At 48.0% G+C, this 21,562-nt stretch overlaps 1 pseudogene across 1 annotated transcript in view; it reads right to left on the reverse strand.

Annotated features, from left to right (window-relative positions):
* Nucleotides 1-689: 689 nt before the first annotated feature.
* LOC144155362 (luciferin 4-monooxygenase-like) overlaps nt 690-21,562 on the reverse strand; it is a 41,625-nt pseudogene continuing 20,752 nt past the window's right edge. The window contains exons 6-12 of the transcript XR_013319560.1: nt 21,179-21,344; nt 12,636-12,807; nt 10,924-11,024; nt 10,646-10,790; nt 9,998-10,254; nt 1,630-1,812; nt 690-940 (exon numbers count right to left, since the gene is read on the reverse strand). The product of XR_013319560.1 is annotated as a luciferin 4-monooxygenase-like (transcript). The remainder of the gene's footprint in view (nt 941-1,629; nt 1,813-9,997; nt 10,255-10,645; nt 10,791-10,923; nt 11,025-12,635; nt 12,808-21,178; nt 21,345-21,562) is intronic.

Raw genomic sequence — 21,562 nt, forward strand, 5'->3', positions numbered from 1 at the left:
AAGAAGATAACTGCATTTACCCAGATAGCTAGAACTATTTTGTCAATTTACCAAGTTGTGCAAGAAGTTAAGCAAAGCTATAAAAATTGCGCCCACCTCCCCGCGAGGGGAACCCTGTGTAGATGCGACACATCGTGGGGTTCACTTGGTGTTTCCGTTGGATTGATTCTGAAATCGCGTGAAACGTGTCGGGAACGCGTATGATTATTATGTTTTATGATTATTATTATGTTTTAATGGCCAATCTTCGTCAATCTCTCTAAGTGGTATGCTTGGGGCTTCGCTGTCTCAACGACCTTTACTCCATCATTGTTGCTGTAAGTGGGAGCTTCTCTTCTTTTATTGCAAGTGTTAATCATTTCCCCATCATGCGTTGGATCAGTAACATCTTGACGTAGTTTGAATGAGTCAAGGATATCAGGCGCGTTCGTAGCATTTGATTCTGCCTCGGTTTTGTGGCGCACTGGGAAGAGCACCATGTACCTCGCGTTCCGCCCACAGGGTCGTGGGATCGAAACCGGGCGCCGCTAACTATTATTTTTTTTTGTGGTGTAGGGGGAGGGGCGGACGACAACAACGTCGAGGACGCTGCATGGACAAGGCGAATGAATGAGATGCAGTCTCATCTAAAATGAATATAGTTTGGAAAAGAATCTTGCATGTTTTGTGCGCTTCCCGCGTGATCAGAGTTGATTTTTGCCCTTAGAAAGTGGGGATTTATTGCAGACGCTTCAAGGGTGGCGTCGGTATCTCTGCAGGCGCAACTTGGTGAAAGACGCCCTCGTCGATGAGAGGAAATCTTGTGCACGGTTCATGAAGGACGCGCATGCAGTGGAAAAACGTGATGGGTGCGCTGCTGTTCTGTGGTGGTCTCGTCGCTGTGGTCTTGCACGAGACGTCGATTGGCTGTGCATGCATGTGAGAAGACGTCAAATTGTCCCTGTTAATAAAAAAGAGTGTAGGAAAGTACAAAATCAACAGTGCATAAAGACACCAAAACAAACATGATACAGTAAATGCCTCCAAACAGTAGAGCACACGTACGCAGTCAAAAATATGGTCCGCACAATATATTGACATGAATAGAAAAATATATCTGCAAGAAAACACGTAAAGCTCGGGTAAGGTGGCTTGGTTTTAACGGAGCAGTGCGGTTTTAACGGAGCAGTAGGTATCCAGTGAAATTGTTTGTCAGCCGTACTTTATTGCCTCGGCTAGAGATGAGCAAACCTTCAACATTCCGAAATCATTTGCCGTTTTAGCATCCGTCGGGTACGAAACTAATGTGCGAAACGACTTCAGTTTTTCGAAAGAGACGCCTATTCTTTTTGTTTGGCGGTCGAGTGCAGAACTGGTACGGCGCACGACGCCACGCTTTTGTAATTTAAAATACCCATTTTTGAAAAGTCATCCGAAGCAAGAAACAAGCGCAAGGCTGCTGTTTCATTGGTTCGGCATTTTATACGTGGTTCTAGTACGTCATGCGATAGCTTTATCGAGCCCAAGACGATGAGGCTGAGTGAAAGTGAAACGATGTGGCAGGCACGAGGCAAAAATGAAAGCGCTATGCGCAGCTAACAGTGTCGGAAAGTGTTCGCCAAAAGGATAAAATAGGCTGCTGCACCTCACCTTTGCCCACAAGCTTTTGAGGTAGAAATAATGGTTTTTCCTTCCTTCACTGCGACGCTGATTGTAGTTTCTCAGCGTAGGCTTTTCTCAGCGCGGAACGAAGGTTCTTGCCCGTGAAGGACTTGGGGATGCTGTCGACGAACTCCAGTCCACCGTGCAAGTGCTTGTGGTAGCTGGACTGATCTGGGAAGGAAACATACACGCACTTGAGAGCTGCAGTCCTGAAAAGGGGATCCGTGGAGCCCATATTGTCCACCGAGACACTTAAGGGGGGGAAGGAGAGGAAAAGGGGCCCACGAAACCCGCAATGTTGAGTGGCATTATCATCCCCCTATGTCCGTCTTTTCCGGTTCATTTAAGCTAAGATGTAAACGGTTGGCTTTATCGCAAAGGGTACAATCTTTTGACTCCTGTGCACAACCCGAGTTGTTAGCTTGGCTTTCTAACTTATAGCACCACAGCTTTCTGAGAAAGTTTCAACATACAGGAAAAATGTACAAGTGCTGAAATTTGGTAAGAACAGTTGCTTACATAACCTACATCTTCACATCGCTTTCTGAAACGAGGACCTCTACAACTACTGTTTTTACTCGAGTGCGTCTAGTATTTATCTCTTAGAAATAAATAGTAGATGCAGTGATTATCATTACTCTAATATGAACACAGGAGCAATAATAGCTGGAAAAACATCAGATGTGCTGCCTCCCAATCACCCAGAATGTCGCCACAAGGTGCAAAACATTTCACGCGAAGATGAACGACCTTCTGGCCTGTGTTGCCTCCCATGCAGCATAGGCAGTCAAACGGGGCATGAAGCACTTCTTAGGACGAACTCATGACGGAAGCAGGCAGAGCACGTTCCACATATTCGTGTTGTTTCTGTTTGCTTCCTTCATTTTGAATTGTGTGGTTGGAAGGTAGCGCTTGTGAGCCAACCAGTTTGTCGAACCGAAACAGAACGAGAACCAAACCGGTATTTTTTTTCTGCAACAGAATCTGAACCCGAAATATTATTTTTTGAGCTATACTTAACTCGAACCGGAACTGAAAAACCACACAACCGCAACAAAAAGTGGTTACCGGTTCGGAACGAAACGATCCGACCATCCATTCTGTCCATATACAATGCGCGGTGAAATTCATTTTGAGTTTCTTCCCTTCGCGTGCCATCAACTTCGAAATCTCAAACGCACATTTTTTTTACAGGTCAGTCAAAACACTATCAGCGCACACTTCGTGGTCGCAACATGGCAGAAGAGACTCGCACCTCTGTTGCAATGGTGTACTGCAGCTGGTCGCGCGATCAGAGTGCAAGGCTGGGCAAATGAAATGTCGCACTATCGGCAGCCTGCAGGCGATACGAGACATCGACTTTGACCTTCCCTCTGCGACTGTGCCGGGGCATTCAGGCCGCAAGATTTTTACAGGGCGCAGCTGAGAAGGCTCACCCCTAAACGTGCCTCCTTGTTGAATTTCGTAATTTCGTTAAAAGGTCGCGCTCATGGAAAGGGTGAATATTCGACAAATGTGAGACGCGTGCAGTGGCTTAGTGAGTGGCCAAGCCGTGGGCTGCTGACCGCAAGGATGCGGGTTCGATCGCCGCTCCCGGCGGCCTATTTTTCTGTTTTAAACGGAAAGAGAAAACGCCCATTTAGAGATCTAAACGCATGTTAAGGCTCCTCACGTCGTTAAGTTATTCCACAGCCCTGTAATGTATACGGGCGTGCTTCGTACCACATACGTAGCATGGGGGCATCAAACGCGCCAATACTTCTTGATAAGTGTATTGAAACGGACGGGGTATGCCCATCACGTGGTTCTATATTATTACTAGCAGAGTTCATACACGAATATTTTCTGTCTTTTTTTTGCTGCTGTCAGCCATCGATTGAGCCCAAAACCGAAAAGCACATTTTGCCTTAGACTTCCGTTCCTTTGCTCGACCTTTCACATAACCAAAGGCTCCATCACTCAAGACAGTCCTCCTCGCCTCTGTGCCCACAGTGTGGTGTGCGTGAAGACCTCCAACACCTAATATGTGACTGTGCGCGCTTTACTACACAAAGAGTGTCTCTCGCAGTGTCCCTGGGCCGGCCGCTGTCCGGAAAACTAGAACTGAGGGACGTATTAGGTCCTTGGAACTCTTCCAAACGTGTCGCTCGTGCAACGAAAGCCTTATTGGCATACCTAAAAGACACAAGTCTTGATCAGACTTTGTAATTAGTTAAAATCATATGTATTCCTCTTCATCATTATAATTATCATCGTCATCGCATTCATCTGGCGTAGCAAGCCAGGCATCTTAGCTGGGCTGACATCGCCAGTTTTCATTAAAGACTGTTCTCTTTCTCTCTCTTGCAGCGAGCTCCGTGATGCTTAATATAATCGCCAGTTTTTCCGGACGAGTAGAGCTGACCAATTCGAGTTTTTTTCTTAACGCACACAAATAACGTTGACAGACATAGCAACAAAAACTGTTAGTTTATAGCATGCATTTTATCCTTCCGTGACCTTGCAGGCAGGAAGTATTTCGTCTTGGAAGAAAAAAACAGCTCTAAAGTACATGACACATGCAGAAAGGCAGGTCACTCCCTCACGGTCTCATTCGCCTAGCCTCATGGGTCGGCAGGATCACTCATGAGTGAGCGCACACATCACCCATTCGCCACTCACTAGTGACTCGTGTGTGAGCCTCACTCTTGTTTCGGGCTGCCGAGTGCGAGTATGAATGAGTGTGAGAGCCACTCGCGGTAAGCCTCAGCCACCACTCACGAGTGTGAACGCCACTCACCACTTGTGAGTGGTGAGTGACGCTTATGAGTGGTACCGGCTGACAGTGATCACGGCTCATTCATATCACTGATGCTCACAGTCTATACTTTTGTAAAAAAGACGTTGCTGCTCGGCAAAATGTTTAAAAGATTGGTTAAGTCTGGGAGAAAAGTAAGTAAAATAAATAGGATCGAGTAACGATTCTTAATATTTTCTCGAGAAATCGTTTAAAAAAAATGCACAATATTATTGATGCGTAAAACAACCATAGCGCAGAAATACTTTTTACAAAAATTGTTCTTAGAGATCTTGAAAAAACGTAAATCAATAAAACGGGATTGACGAACCACCCCTAATACATTATTACAGGAGAAATTGTTTCCATCTGTCATTATGCGTATAATTTAAACAATAATAGGAACATCGACAAAGATGTAATTGATTTCAATTGTTCACTTTGCTTTTCTTTTGTTAACCAATCATTGGCGGGCCAGAACTCCTTTTGTATCGAAATCGCCCTGCAGTGAAACGTCCGTGTGCCTAACTGTCCGTGTGCTGATATTTGCGCGAACAGAAAGTCCGTGTGCAAATAACCCAATAAAAACGTGTCATTCTATTCCTTGCGTTGCGTAGATTTTGTATTGTGTTATAGTTGATTGTTTTTCTTCATTCAACGACTTGTTATCACAATTTCTATTCGAGAAATTGGTGGCAGTGAAGCCATTTTTTTACAGCGAAGCTATATATCGCTATTTCGCATGTATTTCTTCTGGTAGTGGCCCGTCAGCAGGATTGTTCAGCAGAATGCAATGTGCGGCAAGCGAAATTCCACCGAATCTCGACACATGTGCCACCACCGCGCTATGAACCTTGTTTCCATCGAACGGCCGTGCATGGGCGTTGTCGCGTTCTTTGCTGCCATCAGAAAACGGCCGCAGCGGCCGGGATAAAATCGACCTCCTTGCGACCAGCAGTACAACTCATTAGCCACTGACCAACTTCTGCGGGTTAACCCCTACACCTAATAAACACTGTTCAATTACAATTAATCTTCAGCCACAAAAGCTGTTTAGCGCTGTTTTGTATCGGTAACCATCGTGCACGATGATTTTCATCCGAATGCAGCGATGCTGTTCTTATTTTTCGAATTTTTTTGCTCCGTCGTCTAGCTGCACCACTGCATTCGTGGTTTTCTCAAACGCGGGCCCAAGAGCCGTCCGTTTGTTCTTTGTTCCGACGAGAAGGTGATTGCCGTTGTCGGTAATTGTAATGACTTGCGATGCTTGCATTGCTTTAAAGACGCAAGTGCTCGCGAGCTCCCTGCGATAAGCCGGCGATACCACAATGTCACCACGTTGTCTTCTGCCCGACGCCGGTGCTAGCGCGCCGCCGACCACGCTAAAACGCTTCGTCACGTCTGTCCAGACGGACGAGTGAGTGCAGCATCGTCTGCAGCCATCGCTCGCAGCAGACGATGCTTCAACTGCAGTGCGTCTGGGACGCTCGGTGTAGCCTCGTTCCCGTGCTTGGATTTCGGGCCGTTGTACGCAGTTGCGTGCGTTAAAACGTCGTGTAAAATGTTGGGCATACTTTCCTCAATGGGTGTGCGAGTTGTGCAGACATGTGTAGCAGTGACAGAGACGCGTAGTTCAGGGCATTCCCCGTGGACTACACGACGACTGATATCTGTCGGTGCGTGCTGTGAAGTTTCTGTCGGTACTCGTTGCCCTCTGAACTGCGGTCAGCTGTTCAGAGCTTTCAAAAGGTGACAACTGGTTAGGTTTACCATTTCCAAGCCAGATGTTGGTGGACAAGTTCGCCACAACAAAAATTTTCCGCTTCGGGAGCTTCACTGCGCGTACGGTCTGTTCTTCCCTCAGCCACAGTGGTGGTGTAGGAGACGGCAGGTGAGGAGAAACTGAGAGGACATACCCTGGGACTTGTGCGTTGGCTAAAAATGACGATGAAAGAAGGAGTTTCCTACGGAAGTTGTGTGCCTCCAGCTGGCTCGCAGAGTGGATCAGCATGGAACCAAGAGTGCCGGTAAGCTAGCTATTTAAACCATCATTTCCCCTGAATGGAAACAGTGCATATATATAATCCGCTCATGGGAAGTTAATAATAGCCGCTGTAGTTGAGGCATACGGGTTGGGGAAATAGCAAGATTTTTCTGACTGCACTTTGTGCACCGTCTTGTGCTTCGTGTTTAGTGACAGCGTTTGTGAATAACCCTAACTTATGTCAGGAAAGGGAAGTGTCAGCACTTCGTAAGTTTTGGATCAGCAGTAAGGTCCTGTGCATTTTTTTTGTGGGAGAGAGAGAGAGAGAGAGAGAGAGAGAGAGAGAGAGAGAGAGAGAGAGAGAGAGAGAGAGAGAGAGAGAGAGAGAGAGAGAGAGAGAGAGAGAGAGAGAGAGGAGAGAGAGAGAGAGAGAGAGAGAGAGAGAATAAATTTAATGAAGACCAGCGATGTTAGCCGAGCTGTCGGGCTGGCTTGCTATGCTAGACTTTTTTTTTTTTTTTTTTTGCGATTCGAAAACTGGTTTTCACGGTAGAAAAATTGCTCGAACAAACTCTCGCCGAAATTCTCCATTACCGATATATAGAGCATGTATACCTCATAAACTTCCAGCGGTAACGCCGGTAACGCCGAGACACGGCGAAGTTGGGCTTTGAGTGCAACGTCCTTGCGCCAGGGAAAGTGCTTCGCCAGGCACCCCGCACCACACATTACTTTAACTAAGGTGCAATCGCTGGCTTGACGTTTGCTCCAGATTAAGACGTTCCCCAACCCTGTAGCGGACAGCCGCTATTGCCAGTACACAGATCAATGCAAAATTTGTAGAGGCAGAGCGGAACTCGAGCACATGGTTTGGTCGTGCCCCAGAAACAGTAAACAGGTCCAGCAGAAAGGACGCTCTTTTTTAGACATTAGAACCCTAAAGCAGTGGGAGACCGCGCTGCTCAGCTCCGATCCCGAAGTGCAAGTCCTGCTCGTCCGCATGACTGAAGACGCCGCCGGAGTTCAAGGACTCTTGGCTGCCGCATAAAGGGGGGAAGAAGACCGAAGAGGATCTCCAACCTCTTCCTTTTTCCTCGACATCATACCGGGCACACAGTAAAGTTGTTCTCTCTCTCTCTCGTGAGCGGCGCGCAGACGCTTCGTCACCGATGTCCAGACACCCGGTCGCTTTGCGTGCCTTCGTTTGGAGGCTGCTCCTTCCTTAGCAGCACCTCTTCGCGAACGTGAGCGCTCCTGCACGAGGGTTAAAGACGATGGTCTTTCTTTGGCTACTTAAAAATTTTGCTCTGTCTGTCTGTCTGTCTGTCTGTCTGTCTGTCTGTCTGTCTGTCTGTCTGTCTGTCTGTCTGTCTGTCTGTGCGAATGACTGAGAGAGTGCGAGTGGTGAGTGGGAGCGCGAGTGAGTGCGAATGATGAGGGCTAGTAATGAGCGTGAGAGCGAGTGAGTGCTTGAGGAAAAATCTATTTTTTTATTAAGTGCGAGTGCGTGATGTCCAGTTTTTCAGAGGTATGCCTAGCCTTCATCCTGACTTTTATTGGCTAGTACAACTCACTCCTGCTGCTACTCGTCCCGAGAGCGACCGGCTTAGATCTATCAAGGCGGTCATCGTCACCTCGGTCATGATCACCGCGTTCTTCAGACTACAATTTACCCTTCCAGATTCTAATTGCATAATCTGTAATAAAGTTCGGCATTGTAGCGGAAGTTACGATGGCGGGTATCAGGAGGAAAGGGGACCTATCTACAGTGACGCACACATCGCGAGATAGCTATTTGGAAATGCGTTTCAGTGATCAGGGCATTAATGTAACGACTTACCTTTAACACAATTTTGGCAACCATCATCCAGCAGGGGACTGCTAACAATTTATACTAGGTGACAAAACAATCCAATTCAGAGGTCCCGTTTATGCGGCTGTTATAGGATTTTTTTTATGCTACGGCTGACGAAGATTGTACACCATGCCCACTGGTCACGCACGGAGGTGTCCCGCCGGTTCGCAGGCTTAACCCTACAGAGAGAGGGGGAGAGGTAGGTAGACTTTATTGGTCCTCTCCTGGTTCAGGTGTTGAGGGTGGGGGAGGCCCAGATGGCCACCGCAACAGCCAGTACCCAGGAGGTTCTCAGGACTTATCCTGACTCCTCCAGGTTGCGCAACATTTTCTCCCCGAGGTGAGAGGTAGGAAGGGGATTATGGGTCTGAGAGGCATTCGCAGACGAAATGGTAGCAAGTGTCGAGTGCCCCGCAGACTGGACAGGTGGGGGAAATAAAGAGGTGGGGGTGAGTGTGTATTAGACATACGCTCGGTGTGGGAAAGTGTGTGTGCGGAGTATGCGCAGCATTTGCGCTGCCTTCAAGGAGAGGTGTCGGTGCGGAGGTGGGTATTGGTGGCGTTGGAGGTGGTAGTGCAGGGTAATCTCCCTGTATTGCAGGAGGGGGTCGGCTTGCATGCAGGGGCATCGGGTGTAGCCACAGTTGAAATGGCGGCTCGGTCGGTAAGTTTGCGAGAATGGTCGTGCAACGTGGCGAGTCGGGCTAGTTGTGCACTTGCATCTTGGGGAACAGCTCGAAACGACGGGGACACAAGAAACAACTGAAAGGACAAGCACTGTCTATCAACAGAGTACAACTCTGTCTATCGACAGAGTACAGAGCACGACCAGAGATTGTCGTGCACCATCTCATTAGCGCCGGCCGCATGTGACGGTGACCGCATGTGACGTTTGGTGGTGTTTAGTGGCCAACAACAGTGCGTAGGTTTGTGAAAGGAGAGTGTGGCATCAGTGTATTGTGTGCATGGGCATGGTGGGTATAGTTTGGCGTGGGATTTGGCTCGTTTTAGTCTCGCCGCGATGCATAGAAAGTTGGGTGGATGTGGCGAGGGATGGGGCGGATTCAAATGCGGTCACGGATGTGAGGTGGGATGGGGAGAGGAAAGGGTTGGGTTGTGGGGGTATGTTCGTTAACTTTAGAGGTTTAACTCTTAGCGGGATGGGCGATTCTATAGAGGGTATTGGATTTTTATTTTTTTAACGTTATCTTTAAAACTGCCCTAATTTTATAGAGAAAAGCATTATTTTGAATGAAGTACTTGTTCTTATGGCTGCTTTATATAACGCATTTCACCAGTGACGAAATTCATCGAACCGGTTCGCGAACCTGTTCAAAGCTTGCCGAACCTATTCGAGAGCCGGTACGGTACGTGATTTAGTTGAACTTGAACTGAACCGGAACGAAATAAATTCACCCGAGCCGTAACTGAAACGGTATTCTTTTTGGTTTGGCACACTAGAACCAACTCAAAGAATGCCATATACATCCAATAATGGTGTAGCGGAAGAACGACGCAAGGAAGAGCCGGGCCATGGCTGCCGGGAACAGGTATGATTGATTTATTGACATACCCAGCGGGAGATCTAAGAAATGCTAGTATTAAATCTGCTGAGACATTTCTTCCAGCTTACTAACTCAGAAGGAAAAGCATCTTGTGCTCCGCCGTATGGTATGGCGCACAATTTTGTGCGAATATTGGTCAACGGTAAGAGTGGGAACCTGTAGAGAATGGCGCTTACCAGCCACGGTCCTAAGGAGTGCGTCCCTGACGTCCGCACTGGGCTCGTGCCCGGGTCGGAGCACGACAAACGCCCTGGCCGCCTCGCCGTAGTCGTCGTGGGCTACGCCCACCACGGCGGCCTCCTGGACGGCGTCGTGCTGCAGCAGCAGGCCTTCCAGCTCGGCGGAGGCACTTGCTGGTCCATGCACTTTATGAGGTCCTTCACCCGGTCCGTGATGTAGAACAGGCCCTCCTTGTCGTAGTAGCCCATGTCGCCTGCACACAAGTCAGGCGTCCCACCGGTTGCCCCCAGAACTGACTGAAGCTGAGCAAGCCGACTGCACTGGTTCCCCCTTCGCACCTCAAACGGGGAGGGTGCAAAGAGGCATATATAGAGCAAAGATGCCGCCTTAGGCGTTTTTAAGGCTTCGTTTTTTGTACTAGATCGTGGTAGAAGCGGCTATCCGGCTTTTGCTTTGCTTGCAAAAGGTGTAAGAGTCAGCCTGCTTGCTCGTCCTAAAAAAAACCTTGGTACGCATGTAATGTGCACTGAGTACATTGGTAGTTTTTAGGTGTGATGTCATCGTGCTATGACCAGAATGGCACTGCTTCTGAAGCGTCGGGACTTGGTTGTGAGAAAGGATTACCAGAAATGACATGCTTGTACCTGTTCGCAAAAAGCCGTCCTCATCGTAAAGGTCCGCAGTGGCCCCGGGGTTGTTCAGGTAACCGATGCTGCAGCAAGGGCTTTTGATGCAAAGTTCTCCCTGCTCTCCAGGGCCTAGTTTTTTGCCAGTGTCAATGTCCACAACCTGCGATATGTTATTCACTTGTATTGAGTGACATACCATTCAAGCGGTATAACCCAAAACGAAATATACAACTCTAACCGTTCTTTGGGGTAATTTATAACAATTTCCTACTTTCCTTTTGATATGCACTTACCTTCAGTTTAGATAGGAGGCTCGGTGTCCCGATGCAATCGATGCCAAGGTTTTGTCCCAAGGTAAATGTTCCGGCGCCGAAACTTTCCGTGAGTCCATAACCTGGGTAGACATGTCGTAAAACTGTATTGCAGTTTCTGGCTCATGTCAAGATGCAGAGAAATAATATCCGTAAACAGGGTTTACTATGATAAGAAAGCTTTAAGGCTTGAATAACAAGTGCATCGCTTCTGGACAAGACATGCAATGCACCAGTCGTGGGCAGTCTCCCTCTCGCGCCCCGAGCACGAACCAATTTGCCACGCAATGCAACATGCCTTGGAGTCAAAAATGGCGGTGGTTTTGTCAAAATAGAGCTCAAATTGACCATCCATCGCTTCCGCCCCTGCCGCAATCAGCCGCACTCCTCCTTTCTCGCGGCTCTGTATGCAACGCCGCGGCTGTATACGCACATTCGTTAAGGGGGCTCGTAACGCTGCAGGACCTCATCCATGGCGTACTGCTAAGAGGCCCCCATAGCGCCACGATGGTGGACAAGCACTTTTGTGGGTCAACCATGCCAACTTCTAAACCTAGCCTTACTGGGACTTAGTGTGAGAGCTACTCCTGCCACCTCTTTATGCAAGGGATCCTCCCGTGAGCGAGTCGCGGATGATGAACACCTTGTGAAGTGTGTGCGTTCTGCCTACGCCCACCGAATCAAAGTATTTTAATTTAACGCGCAAATGGGGGGGAGGGGGGGGGGGGGTCAGACGACCGTGGCCCTACAGGAGAGACGAGGCTTTTTTCGAGGGAGACGACTAAGCACATCTTCATGGCAAGCAACATTGCCTTTTTCTTTTGGGATGAAGTAGAAGGTTTCGTGCACACCCTGGCAACTAATTCATTTGGTGGAACCTGGTACCTGGACGTGGAGTATCGTAAGACCTCAAAGGCCAGCGTTATAGGCCTAGGCGAGCGCATACTCTGCAGTGACTGCTGCTATTCTAGCAAGCTGATACACACGCACACAGTAATATATAGCCCTCAGCGGTAGATTGTCTTACGCTTTACAAGAAGTATGGCTCGTACTCAGATGCCTGTGTGGGTACTGTAAAGCCGACCAATTTACTACATATCGAAAGAGTAACACATACCGGCTGTGGGGTATTAGACAACATTTTATAAGCGGGAATGTTTGCTGCTTTCACACGATATTCGGTGGCTTGCGCAGCCAAGCCGTCCGTCAAATTTGTTTTGTTTGGCTCTGAACAAAATTCTCAGCAACGGCCAGCAGAAGTGCCGTTGAACATTGTTTTTGGCCTGTCGTGCGCGAGGACGCAAGTGTTTAGAGGCGATAAACCTTTTAATATTTTTTTATATTTTGTAATACAATATAAAATATAATATAATATTTTATCATGCTACTCAACCCCCGCTCCCCCCTCCCCCCTCCCAAACAAAAGGAAGGTTGTTGAACGCTACGACGTCCTTCACTTTTTTCTATGCCTTTTGAACTGCATAGTACGGCTAATAAACTTTCTTCGTATAAATGCAGCGGCGCTCTGTACATACACCAGGAACGTACATTATTGAAAGCAAAGCAACGCTGAAGGCTGTAAGACCAAGAACGCGACCAGCCACAATCGTAGCGTTGCATAAAAACGTGTTAATGTAAAATTAATGCGCCCGAATATCAGGGGACCCTGAATAACATTTTCATTCTGTACGTACCCTGTCCAAGTGCGTAGAGCTTTAACTTGGCACGGGCCTCGGCCGCCAATTCAGGCGGTGTAGTACTTCCACCGACACTGACAACCTTTAGGCTGCTCAAGTCGTACTTGTCAAAGAGCGGACTTCTGAGCAGCATCCTGAGGTACGTCGGAAACTGGAACATGAACGTGCCCTGCAACGAACAAAAAAGGAACACGCTGTTTGCTATGTCTAGTAGTGCCAGTGCCCCCATTTGCAGGGGTCACATTTTTCGCTTTATGAATTGCAGTAGCTTATTCGTGTCCTTCCGGAGAATTTTTTTTTTGCTGAGTGAAAGAAGTACTAGTAAGGTTGGATGGTAGTTCTTTACACTGGACTTCCGCACCAATGTTGTGTGTACGTCATTTTGGTGGTCTGCGGTGGTAACTCATGGTGCGGCACTGATGACCCGACGACAACCGCTGGAGTGGGATTTTAGAACTTTATATTTACGTAAAAAACAAATACAGAATGTTTACAGACTAAAGTTACACTTCAACGACGTAAAAAAATGGCCGCGTATCTGCTTCCTTCGCTGCAATGTCACTGAAAGACGATAGTCTACTTCCATAGTAGTGGGAACTTGTTCGGTTTAGAAGAAAGAAAATAATTGGACTGGGGATATTATTGAACTGATCTGGGGTTCACCGGCATTCAACCCAGTCCGGGCGATGGGAATGTTGCTGGGTCGGACTCCCACCCTCCGCATTTCAAGGGAAAAGCAGGATCTGACTAACCTCGCCAAGCTAAGGCGAGGTTAGTCCACCCACCACGCAGCAGGAACTTCGTGCAGAATTTCAATAGCTTTTAGCATCATTTGAAAACAAAACGACTGGGCAAATAACTGCGCTCCAGGGATCCATGCATGACCTTCACGCCGAAGTACTTGAATGGATGCGCACCATTACCCAACCGCACCTTGAAACAGCCCCTCCCATTCTAGCGCCCCTGTACGTCCCTCTTCCTATTGAAGCTGACTCCGACCAGAATCCCCAATGCAGTGTTGTATGGCAATGGATACCGAAACAAACGGAACACCCTGCAGGCGCTCTTCACCCCAAAACCCCTGATATTATAGCCTTACAAGAGGGTGGACCCAACGTATAACTCCTGAATTACACACCCTACCTCAACCCTAACTTTCTTCAAGTGGCCACGCTAATTCAGCGCAACTATAGTGTAGAGCAGCACATTTTCTCTTCGAACATCCCTCACATCTTCACCGTTATACTGCCGACGAAACTCGGACAGACCAGACTCCACGTTCTCAATATATATATAGCTCTCCAAAGCAAACAAAACACACCTTCGGCGACCTCTTCCACTCTGCTCTCGCAATCGCCAACTGTCATCCACTCCTCATTTTAGGTGACCTTAACGCCCCTGGGTGAAGATTTTAGAATACACTTTTTAGAATTAGAATTATCTGGTATGCCTTATATTCATGTACCTAGTGCATCACCCGAGAAGGCCCTTGCGCTGTTGGTGAGCGCTTCAAATAAATAAATAAATAAATAAATAAATAAATAAATAAATAAATAAATAAATAAATAAATAAATGTTTAGACAAGAGGCTGGTTGCTGTTCAGCTGCTGTTCAACTTTCTGCTGCATTTTGCGGCCGCGGTCGTCACCACTTGACAAGGCCCCTGGACAGTGCTCGAACGCTCGCTCGCCAGGAGCAACCTGTTCGCCACCGTAGGTACCTTCACATCTCAAGGCGGCTCGTATTGCACGCTCAGCAGCTGTGTCTACCCCCTTTCCGCTTCCCTTTCCCCGTGTGCGATGCGTCGCCCTTTCACAGGACCCTCCTCAGACCCTCCGGCGCATGATCACCGGCTCGCCCCTTTTGTTTCGATTTTCTGAGCGGTGTACAACTTTAATAAGGCGAAGACAGCCTTAGATCTCTGTGTTTCTTGCAAGCGCGCTGTGAGGCACAGAAAATCGGTTGTATAAAAAAAGTTGAGGTCGTGGTTGAAGTGAGTGCGAAAGGAAACAGCACAGCAATGCAGGAGGAAGGTCGGACAATGGCTCCGATAAAGGAAGACGCAGCGCGCGCAGGTAGAGAGAGAGAGAGAGAGAGAGAGAGAGAGAGAGAGAGAGAGAGAGAGAGAGAGAGAGAGAGAGAGAGAGAGAGAGAGAGAGAGAGAGAGAGAGAGAGAGAGAGAGAGAGAGAGAGAGAGAGAGAGAGAGAAACTTTATTGCGATAAGGACTTTAGGACTATAGTTGTAGACAAAGGAACTTGGCAGGACGCCTTGGCCAAATTTCTGCAAAGATAGTTGGCAAGACTCCCCGTAGAAGGCCCGTTCTTAATCAAGAAGTCAGACGAGGTGGTGCATTTCCTGAAGGACTCGAGGCCTGTGTCGTGCTTCTCTGTGGATGTGTCGGACCCTTTCTACAGCGTGCCGCGTGCCTCAGCTTTGGAAGCGGTTGAACAATGCATTGATGCTTATGGATGTGTAAAGTTCTAAAATGAATGTGGAAGGAGTACCAGAGATTTCCTCGGTCTTCTAAGCATGGACTACCTTGAGTCCTTATAAATTGAATTTGGGGGGACGGTATTTGCCCAGAGAGAAGGAATAAGCATCGGCTCCTGCATTGCCCCCGTTCTATGTGACATTTATTTGGCTCGGGGAGACCGAGGGCTAGAAGAAAGCCTGGGTATCTTTGGCATAGTGAAATGTTTTAGATACGTTGATGATTTCTTGGTGTGTATGGTTCCCGGAAGCGTTAATGAAAGCATCGTACAGGAGATCTTGGGAAAGTTGAAAGCGGCACATGAAGGGCTAGACTTCACCTTTGAGTTGCCGGCAAATAACGTCCTTCAGTACTTAGATTTGAAGTTAAGTTTTGAACTAAGACACACGTGTTGGTGCTACCATACCACGAGTGAGAAGCAGCTTTTGCCTTTTGATTCGGCACACAGCAAGCTGGTAAAGCGTGGTATAGCCAAAGCTTGTCTAACGCAGGCGATAAAGAAGTCTTGTTTCCATGCTATTGCGGAAAGCTTAGATAACCAAGCTGCGAGGCTCCGAAATAGAGGCTGCCCACAATCTTTGATAGGTTCTGTGGCGGAAAAGATCCTTTCGGTAGATATTAAAGGAAGGCAGGTCAAGCGGGAAAAACAGGACAAACGTCCTGTGGTGATCCAGTATATTCATGGACTGTCTCATCGGTTAAAAAAAGTTGCCGCGAGACACGAGGTTCCGGTGGTTTTTTCCGCTCCGCAGAAACTTTCGAAGTTGTGCAATTTGGTCGATAAAAAGATAGGTAGCCACAGCAGAGGAATGACTGGTGAGCGCAGCTGTGGTGTAGCGCACATGCGCAAGTTTGTTGATTGTTGCATGGGTGTTGTCTACAAAAATCTCTCTTTCGTGCACAAGGGCATATATAGGGCAAACAGGACGTTGCCTTAACGAGCGGCTCAAGGAGCACCGCGCGCTATGTTAGCAGAAGACCATTTCGGGTAATCTCTCATTGCACTGCTTCGACTGTAAAAGCGCTCCGGCAGTCAAATGCGCTCCGGCATTCAATGATACTGAGGTCCTGTTCAAATCAAATGATAAAATAACCAGAGAAATTTTGGAGGCATTTTGCATGACATCGGGAATAGAAGGAGAGTGCGTTAGCTCCCCTTCCATTACCTTGCTAGAGAGAGAAAAGGAGTATCTCCGGTACAAATAAACAAAGAAATTTGACGCATGCGCACAGTGTTGGCATAAGTGGTGGATCATCTATATATTTCCTTCTTCTTTGTTGAATAAACTTCAGTTGTTAGTAGCGCCTCACTCATTCTGTCTGGTTTTCATTCGCTCTACGTTTGTCCCTTGTGTTACAAAAAAGCGCTTTTCCAACCATGTACAGCAAAGTGTTTGTTTGAATGAGGCGCCATAAGCGTTCTTTAGAGTGAGAGACGGTAGGATGAGCCGGCGGGAATATGCGGCGGGCGATGCGGTAATGCTCAGTTATTTCCCGATAGCTAAGCAAGCTGTCTCGGGCTGCTCTGGCTCCGTGTAAGGGTACGAGGCTCGGGCCTGCTCGGACAGTGAGTTCTCGAGCTGCTTTGTTGGCTGCCTCGTTGCCCCCCAGCCATGTATGGGCAGGATCAGCTCCACGGGGTCGGAAGGGGGATTTTGAACAAGAATTTACTGCACGTGCGGCAGAGTCCTACCTTCCTTTAGCGCTGCTGCTTCCCTTTACCGGCCGGTGCATCATCTGTGAAGGCCGGTAAAGGGAAGCAGCAGCGCTAAAGGAAGGTAGGACGCTGCCGCACGTGCAGTACCAGACGCCTTCAGAACTGAAGGTGTGGACGGGGACGAACAGAGGGCCCCTGGGGATGCCGAGTGAGTGGAATGAGCTTTGGAGGGTGCTGTCCCATTGGCTGGTCAAGTGGTGTGGGGCGCGGCTGCGAAGTTCGCCAGAAAGTTCATCAGCAGCTCAAGGAAGGTCCAATTAGGCTTTAGCCTTCACATTCATTACCAAAATGATTACCTTTAATAGGGATGTCCAGGGGTTTAAAAGGCGTTTTAAGTTATGATATTCGTTAAAATAACGCACCACACAAAGAGGCAACTTCTAGCGAGACTATTTCGGAGCTTTGGTCACACCTGACTTGCCAGGGCCAGCACGGCTACGCAGGGCAACGGGCATGAGAAAACATGCGCTCCATCTGGTGTGTAAAATTTACGGGAAACGATACCTGCGTTTATTTGACCTTTTAGTAAATGGCGCGACATGCCCTCAAATATTTTTACACGGTTTTTTTTCGGGAGTGGCAGGGGGTTAGGTAAAGAGGCAACACTAGTATACTCGGGCGTGGCAGAGGGTGTGCGTGTCTTGTCTCCCAAGTTATATTTGGAGTGACAGTGAAAGGGTTAATACAAAACCAATTTTTGTAAAGCATGGCTGCAGCGACGCATCGTTACCTTTCTCTGCCTTCCACCGATCATTTCTACAGGTCTGGCTGCGTTTAAAATCGAGATCGTCTTAGACAGTTCTAAGCTTTCACCATAGTTTTCTGTACCTCACGCGTTCCATAAAACAGAGATCTAAGGATTTCAGTTGAAAAACCCGAATGTGGACATGTCATGTGGGCACATGGGAGTATTGACCTTGGGCCAATGACCCTAATGCGAAGCTATGGGAGGCACTGCCGGCCAGCGACTGCTGTGAAGACCAGATCGGTCTGATTCAGCAGGCACGCAAATCAGCAGAGGCCGTTGGAGCCCTGGACCAAGGGTACCACCCTTGCTGGCCCCGTCGAGAACTGCAGCACGTGGCACAAGACCCCGGTGGAGTGCCGCCCAACCACTAAGAAATATAAAATAAAGTTTTTTTTTTCCTCCCAAGATATGATGGAAAAAAGCGTTGACATTCTTGGTCAATCTCCCGTGTGAATTGGCACCATCTGTCCGTGGGCAAAGATGGCGCATGTTCCTGCGACAGGCCCCGCTACGTGAGCTTGTAGCAGGAACAGCATGTATCTTGTCGTTCCTATTTCCAGTTGCGGCGAAATTTACGAGCGATGGTGAATTATACCGTCTCCTGTTCCTTAGAACACGCCACAAAGCTTGTATACAGAACTCACAAATATAACATGCGATCGGTGTAGACACGTGGTCGAGCAGTTACGATTCGTAACTCAGAAGCTAGAGGGCTTGGGCTCGATACCCCAAACGTCAGCTGGCAAAAGGGTTTTGGTTTTTATATATGTGCTTCGCACTGTGCGCCCCGATACCCACGATGGACAGACGGCGAGATACAATCGGGGACAAAAAGTGTCCCTGTTATTAACTGTTGACAACTGTCGCTTTAGAAGAACAAAAATGATAAATTAGAAGTGGTTGCACCCGCCAGAGCGATGACTCCGCGGAACTCCAGCAATTCCACTGGTGTTTGGTAACATATGAATGATCCCACTTCTATGAGAAGGAACTCAGGTTCCCCGAACATATAGCCTGACTACCGTTCATGGGACAGCAAGGGCGTTCATGCGACTGCAAGGCTTTATTCCGTACCTCGTAAAACGGAATGAGGAGCTCTCATCATGGTGGCAAGTGATGTTGCATTCGGATCCTTCCAATCTGGAGCAGCGCTCTGGGGCGGTATTTTCATATTTGTCCGTTTTGAAAACGTCTGCTTTGCGTCCCTTTCATCGTGACGTACTTCCGGTTAAGCAGAGGGCATTTGATAATACCGTAAGTTCCGTAACTGCTTTTGCAAACGCATTTTAACGAACTGAAACCATCTAGAACTATCTTTTTTTATGTGTTTATCTGAACGTGTCTAGAAAATCTAATCGCGATGAAATTTTTTTGTGACGACGTTGAAAGTTTTAACCGCAAGGGGACGAACGTCCAAAGGTGGCAGCTGCAGCCAGCTGTTTCCTGTGCCAGTAAAGTGTAAACAATGCTACGGCTACTCAGTTTTTTTTTTGTGCGCTTGGTGCCCGTTTTGAGGTCGGTGACAATGACCGTGAATCAAAATAACCCTCCCGTTACGTATTTTGACATCGACGCACTTTCAGCATGCTGACGCGATATTTTCCAAGAACCTAGAATGGTGCCTTACGCTGTTACATTTTCGTTGTGCTCTACAAGGGAAAAAATGTGGTGTAACTGGTGAGTGTTTTTGTTTCTTGACGACGTACCTGTTGCGCGTGAAGCCTACGAACGTTAAGCTGGTATATGTAATCGTCAAGTACCAATAAACGGTTATAAATTTCATGCGGAGTGCTTGTGTAATTGTGGTTGTCGGCTCGACAGCCATCGAGCTAGCAGACGATCGTTTATTTCATTGCATGATGGCGACGGCGTGGGTACAGCGGCTCACAGAGGGAACTACGACAGAGATATCGTCTCTTCTCTGGCGATCGCTGAATGAAAGCCACCGGTAGCGAAAAAACAAAGGGCGCATATCACTTGATCCTCGACACTGAGCCTCGACACTGAGACACTGAGCCTCGACATCCGGCCAAGTTCATCCCAGAGCTCGAAGCAAAGACACCGCTCAGTCCTCTTCGACAGGCGGAAATGCTTCTGTAGGCATTTCGAATGCGTCTACATTACTTCTCGACCGCCTGTTCCGCCGGAGAGTCAACAACAAGGCGATAACCGGACAATTCATGATTTACCTTCGTCTTTTTCAAATTCAAATCGTCTGCTCCGAGAAGCCGCGAAATAGCTCCGCCACGCTTGCGTTACGTCACATCCGGTTGTTCGCTTTTAGCCAATCAGGGCTCGCTCACAACGGACACTTTTGAAACGGACACAAAAGGGACAAACACGAGAATACCGGTCCTGATCAGACCGCTCCTAAGGAGGGATGGTTGTCAGACTCCGTGGTTCCACTTGTCACGAGGAGGAGAATAAGGTGTAGAACGCGCCCCTAATGCTGCATGCTGGCGCTTCATACCGCTCTTCACTCAAGGTGATAGACGCTTATAACCACAGGTAAATTCTCATGAGTCAGCTGGTGCGGCAAGTATTGTAACCAGGCATGAGTGGATAGCTTTCTGCAAAGCAGTTGCAATAATTACGTGTAGGGACTTTGCAATTTTGAACCGCAAAAGAAAAAAATGGCCGTGTATCTGCTCCTTTCGTTGCAAATGTCGTCAAAAGACGATAGTCTTTTGCCAAGGAAATGCCCCCGTTTGCTTTCCCGCTCACCTATCATGCTGTTCCTGTACCGTCGCGCTCATTCCAAGGTAAACACGCTAAAGGTTTGAGCAAGGCGATTTGAATTTACCGCGTTCCACTGCTAAGGCCGGGTTCCTCGATGCCAGCGCTGCAGTACGGCGGAGACGCGCGTGAATGGAGGCGGACGACTAGAAGGTTTATAGAGCCGCGTGGCCGTGCTCCACGTGCGTTCCAAGCAGAACGTGGAACCTAGCTAGTGGAACCTTTCGTTGCTGTTGCCGCGTGATTTTTCATATGCCGCCAGGAGGCGGCGGTTTTCTGCAGTAGATGTAGAAATCATTTGCTATCGAAAAACCAAGCATCCATGAATTTTTTAATAAAGGAACACTGTAAATATCCCTTGTGTACTAATTTTCTGTATTGTATTTGCGTAATGTCTTGTTCTTGTTCAACAAAGTTGACATGTATGAACATATAAACCGGGCTTAGACGTTTACGTGTGGCTGTGAGTATATAAGATTATTGCGCAATATCAATTTTTACTTTGGCCGGGTGGCTGAATCGAGTCACAGACAGACAGACATACAGACAGACCAAAATTTCTGGGTTTAAGTAGCCCAAGAAAGACTATCGTCTTTAATAGCCATTGTTGTTTTCCCACCACACCGCAATGAAGATCGGAGGATCACATGGCACGGGACAGGCCAGATCGCAAAGTACTCGTAATGGTTCCCGTTTGCTCAGCGCACATTGGCGGGAGATAATGGGCATTCATTTTTGTAAATGCTCCATGCAAAATTTTACTCTTCATCTGTAGTTAGCATGTTAGCGAGCGGAGTGGTCCAGAAGGGCTCCACCGACCATCCCCTGGAGGCAATTTCATCATACCTTGTGCTTGGCAATGGCCGGGATGAGAACGCTGGGGTCAGGGCTGGACAGAATGACGTACACGTCTCCCCGGGAGAAGCCGTGAATCACCATGCAAATGCCGGACGCATGTGTGAAGGGTGCCGTGCCCATCACAACAGCGGGGACGTCGGAACCCGGAGCTGCACTGCAAGGCACCGCCAACAGGAACCATTAACAATTACGCATGGCATTGCGTTGTATACACACGCATCGTTATGTTGTCTATATGTCAGCTGCTGTTCGCTTCCCGGCGTGCAGAGCAAAGAACAATCGTTGCTACCTTGAAGCCCTGAAAATTACTACAGGTTTTCCCGCTCAATTTAGTCCAATCGCCATACAATTTAATCCAAGCGCCATCTAATT

This window comes from Haemaphysalis longicornis, unplaced genomic scaffold (genome assembly GCF_048455015.1).
Source record: "Haemaphysalis longicornis isolate Haplotype H1 unplaced genomic scaffold, Haemaphysalis longicornis Haplotype H1 scaffold_1, whole genome shotgun sequence".
NCBI classification, from domain to species: Eukaryota; Metazoa; Arthropoda; class Arachnida; order Ixodida; family Ixodidae; genus Haemaphysalis; species Haemaphysalis longicornis.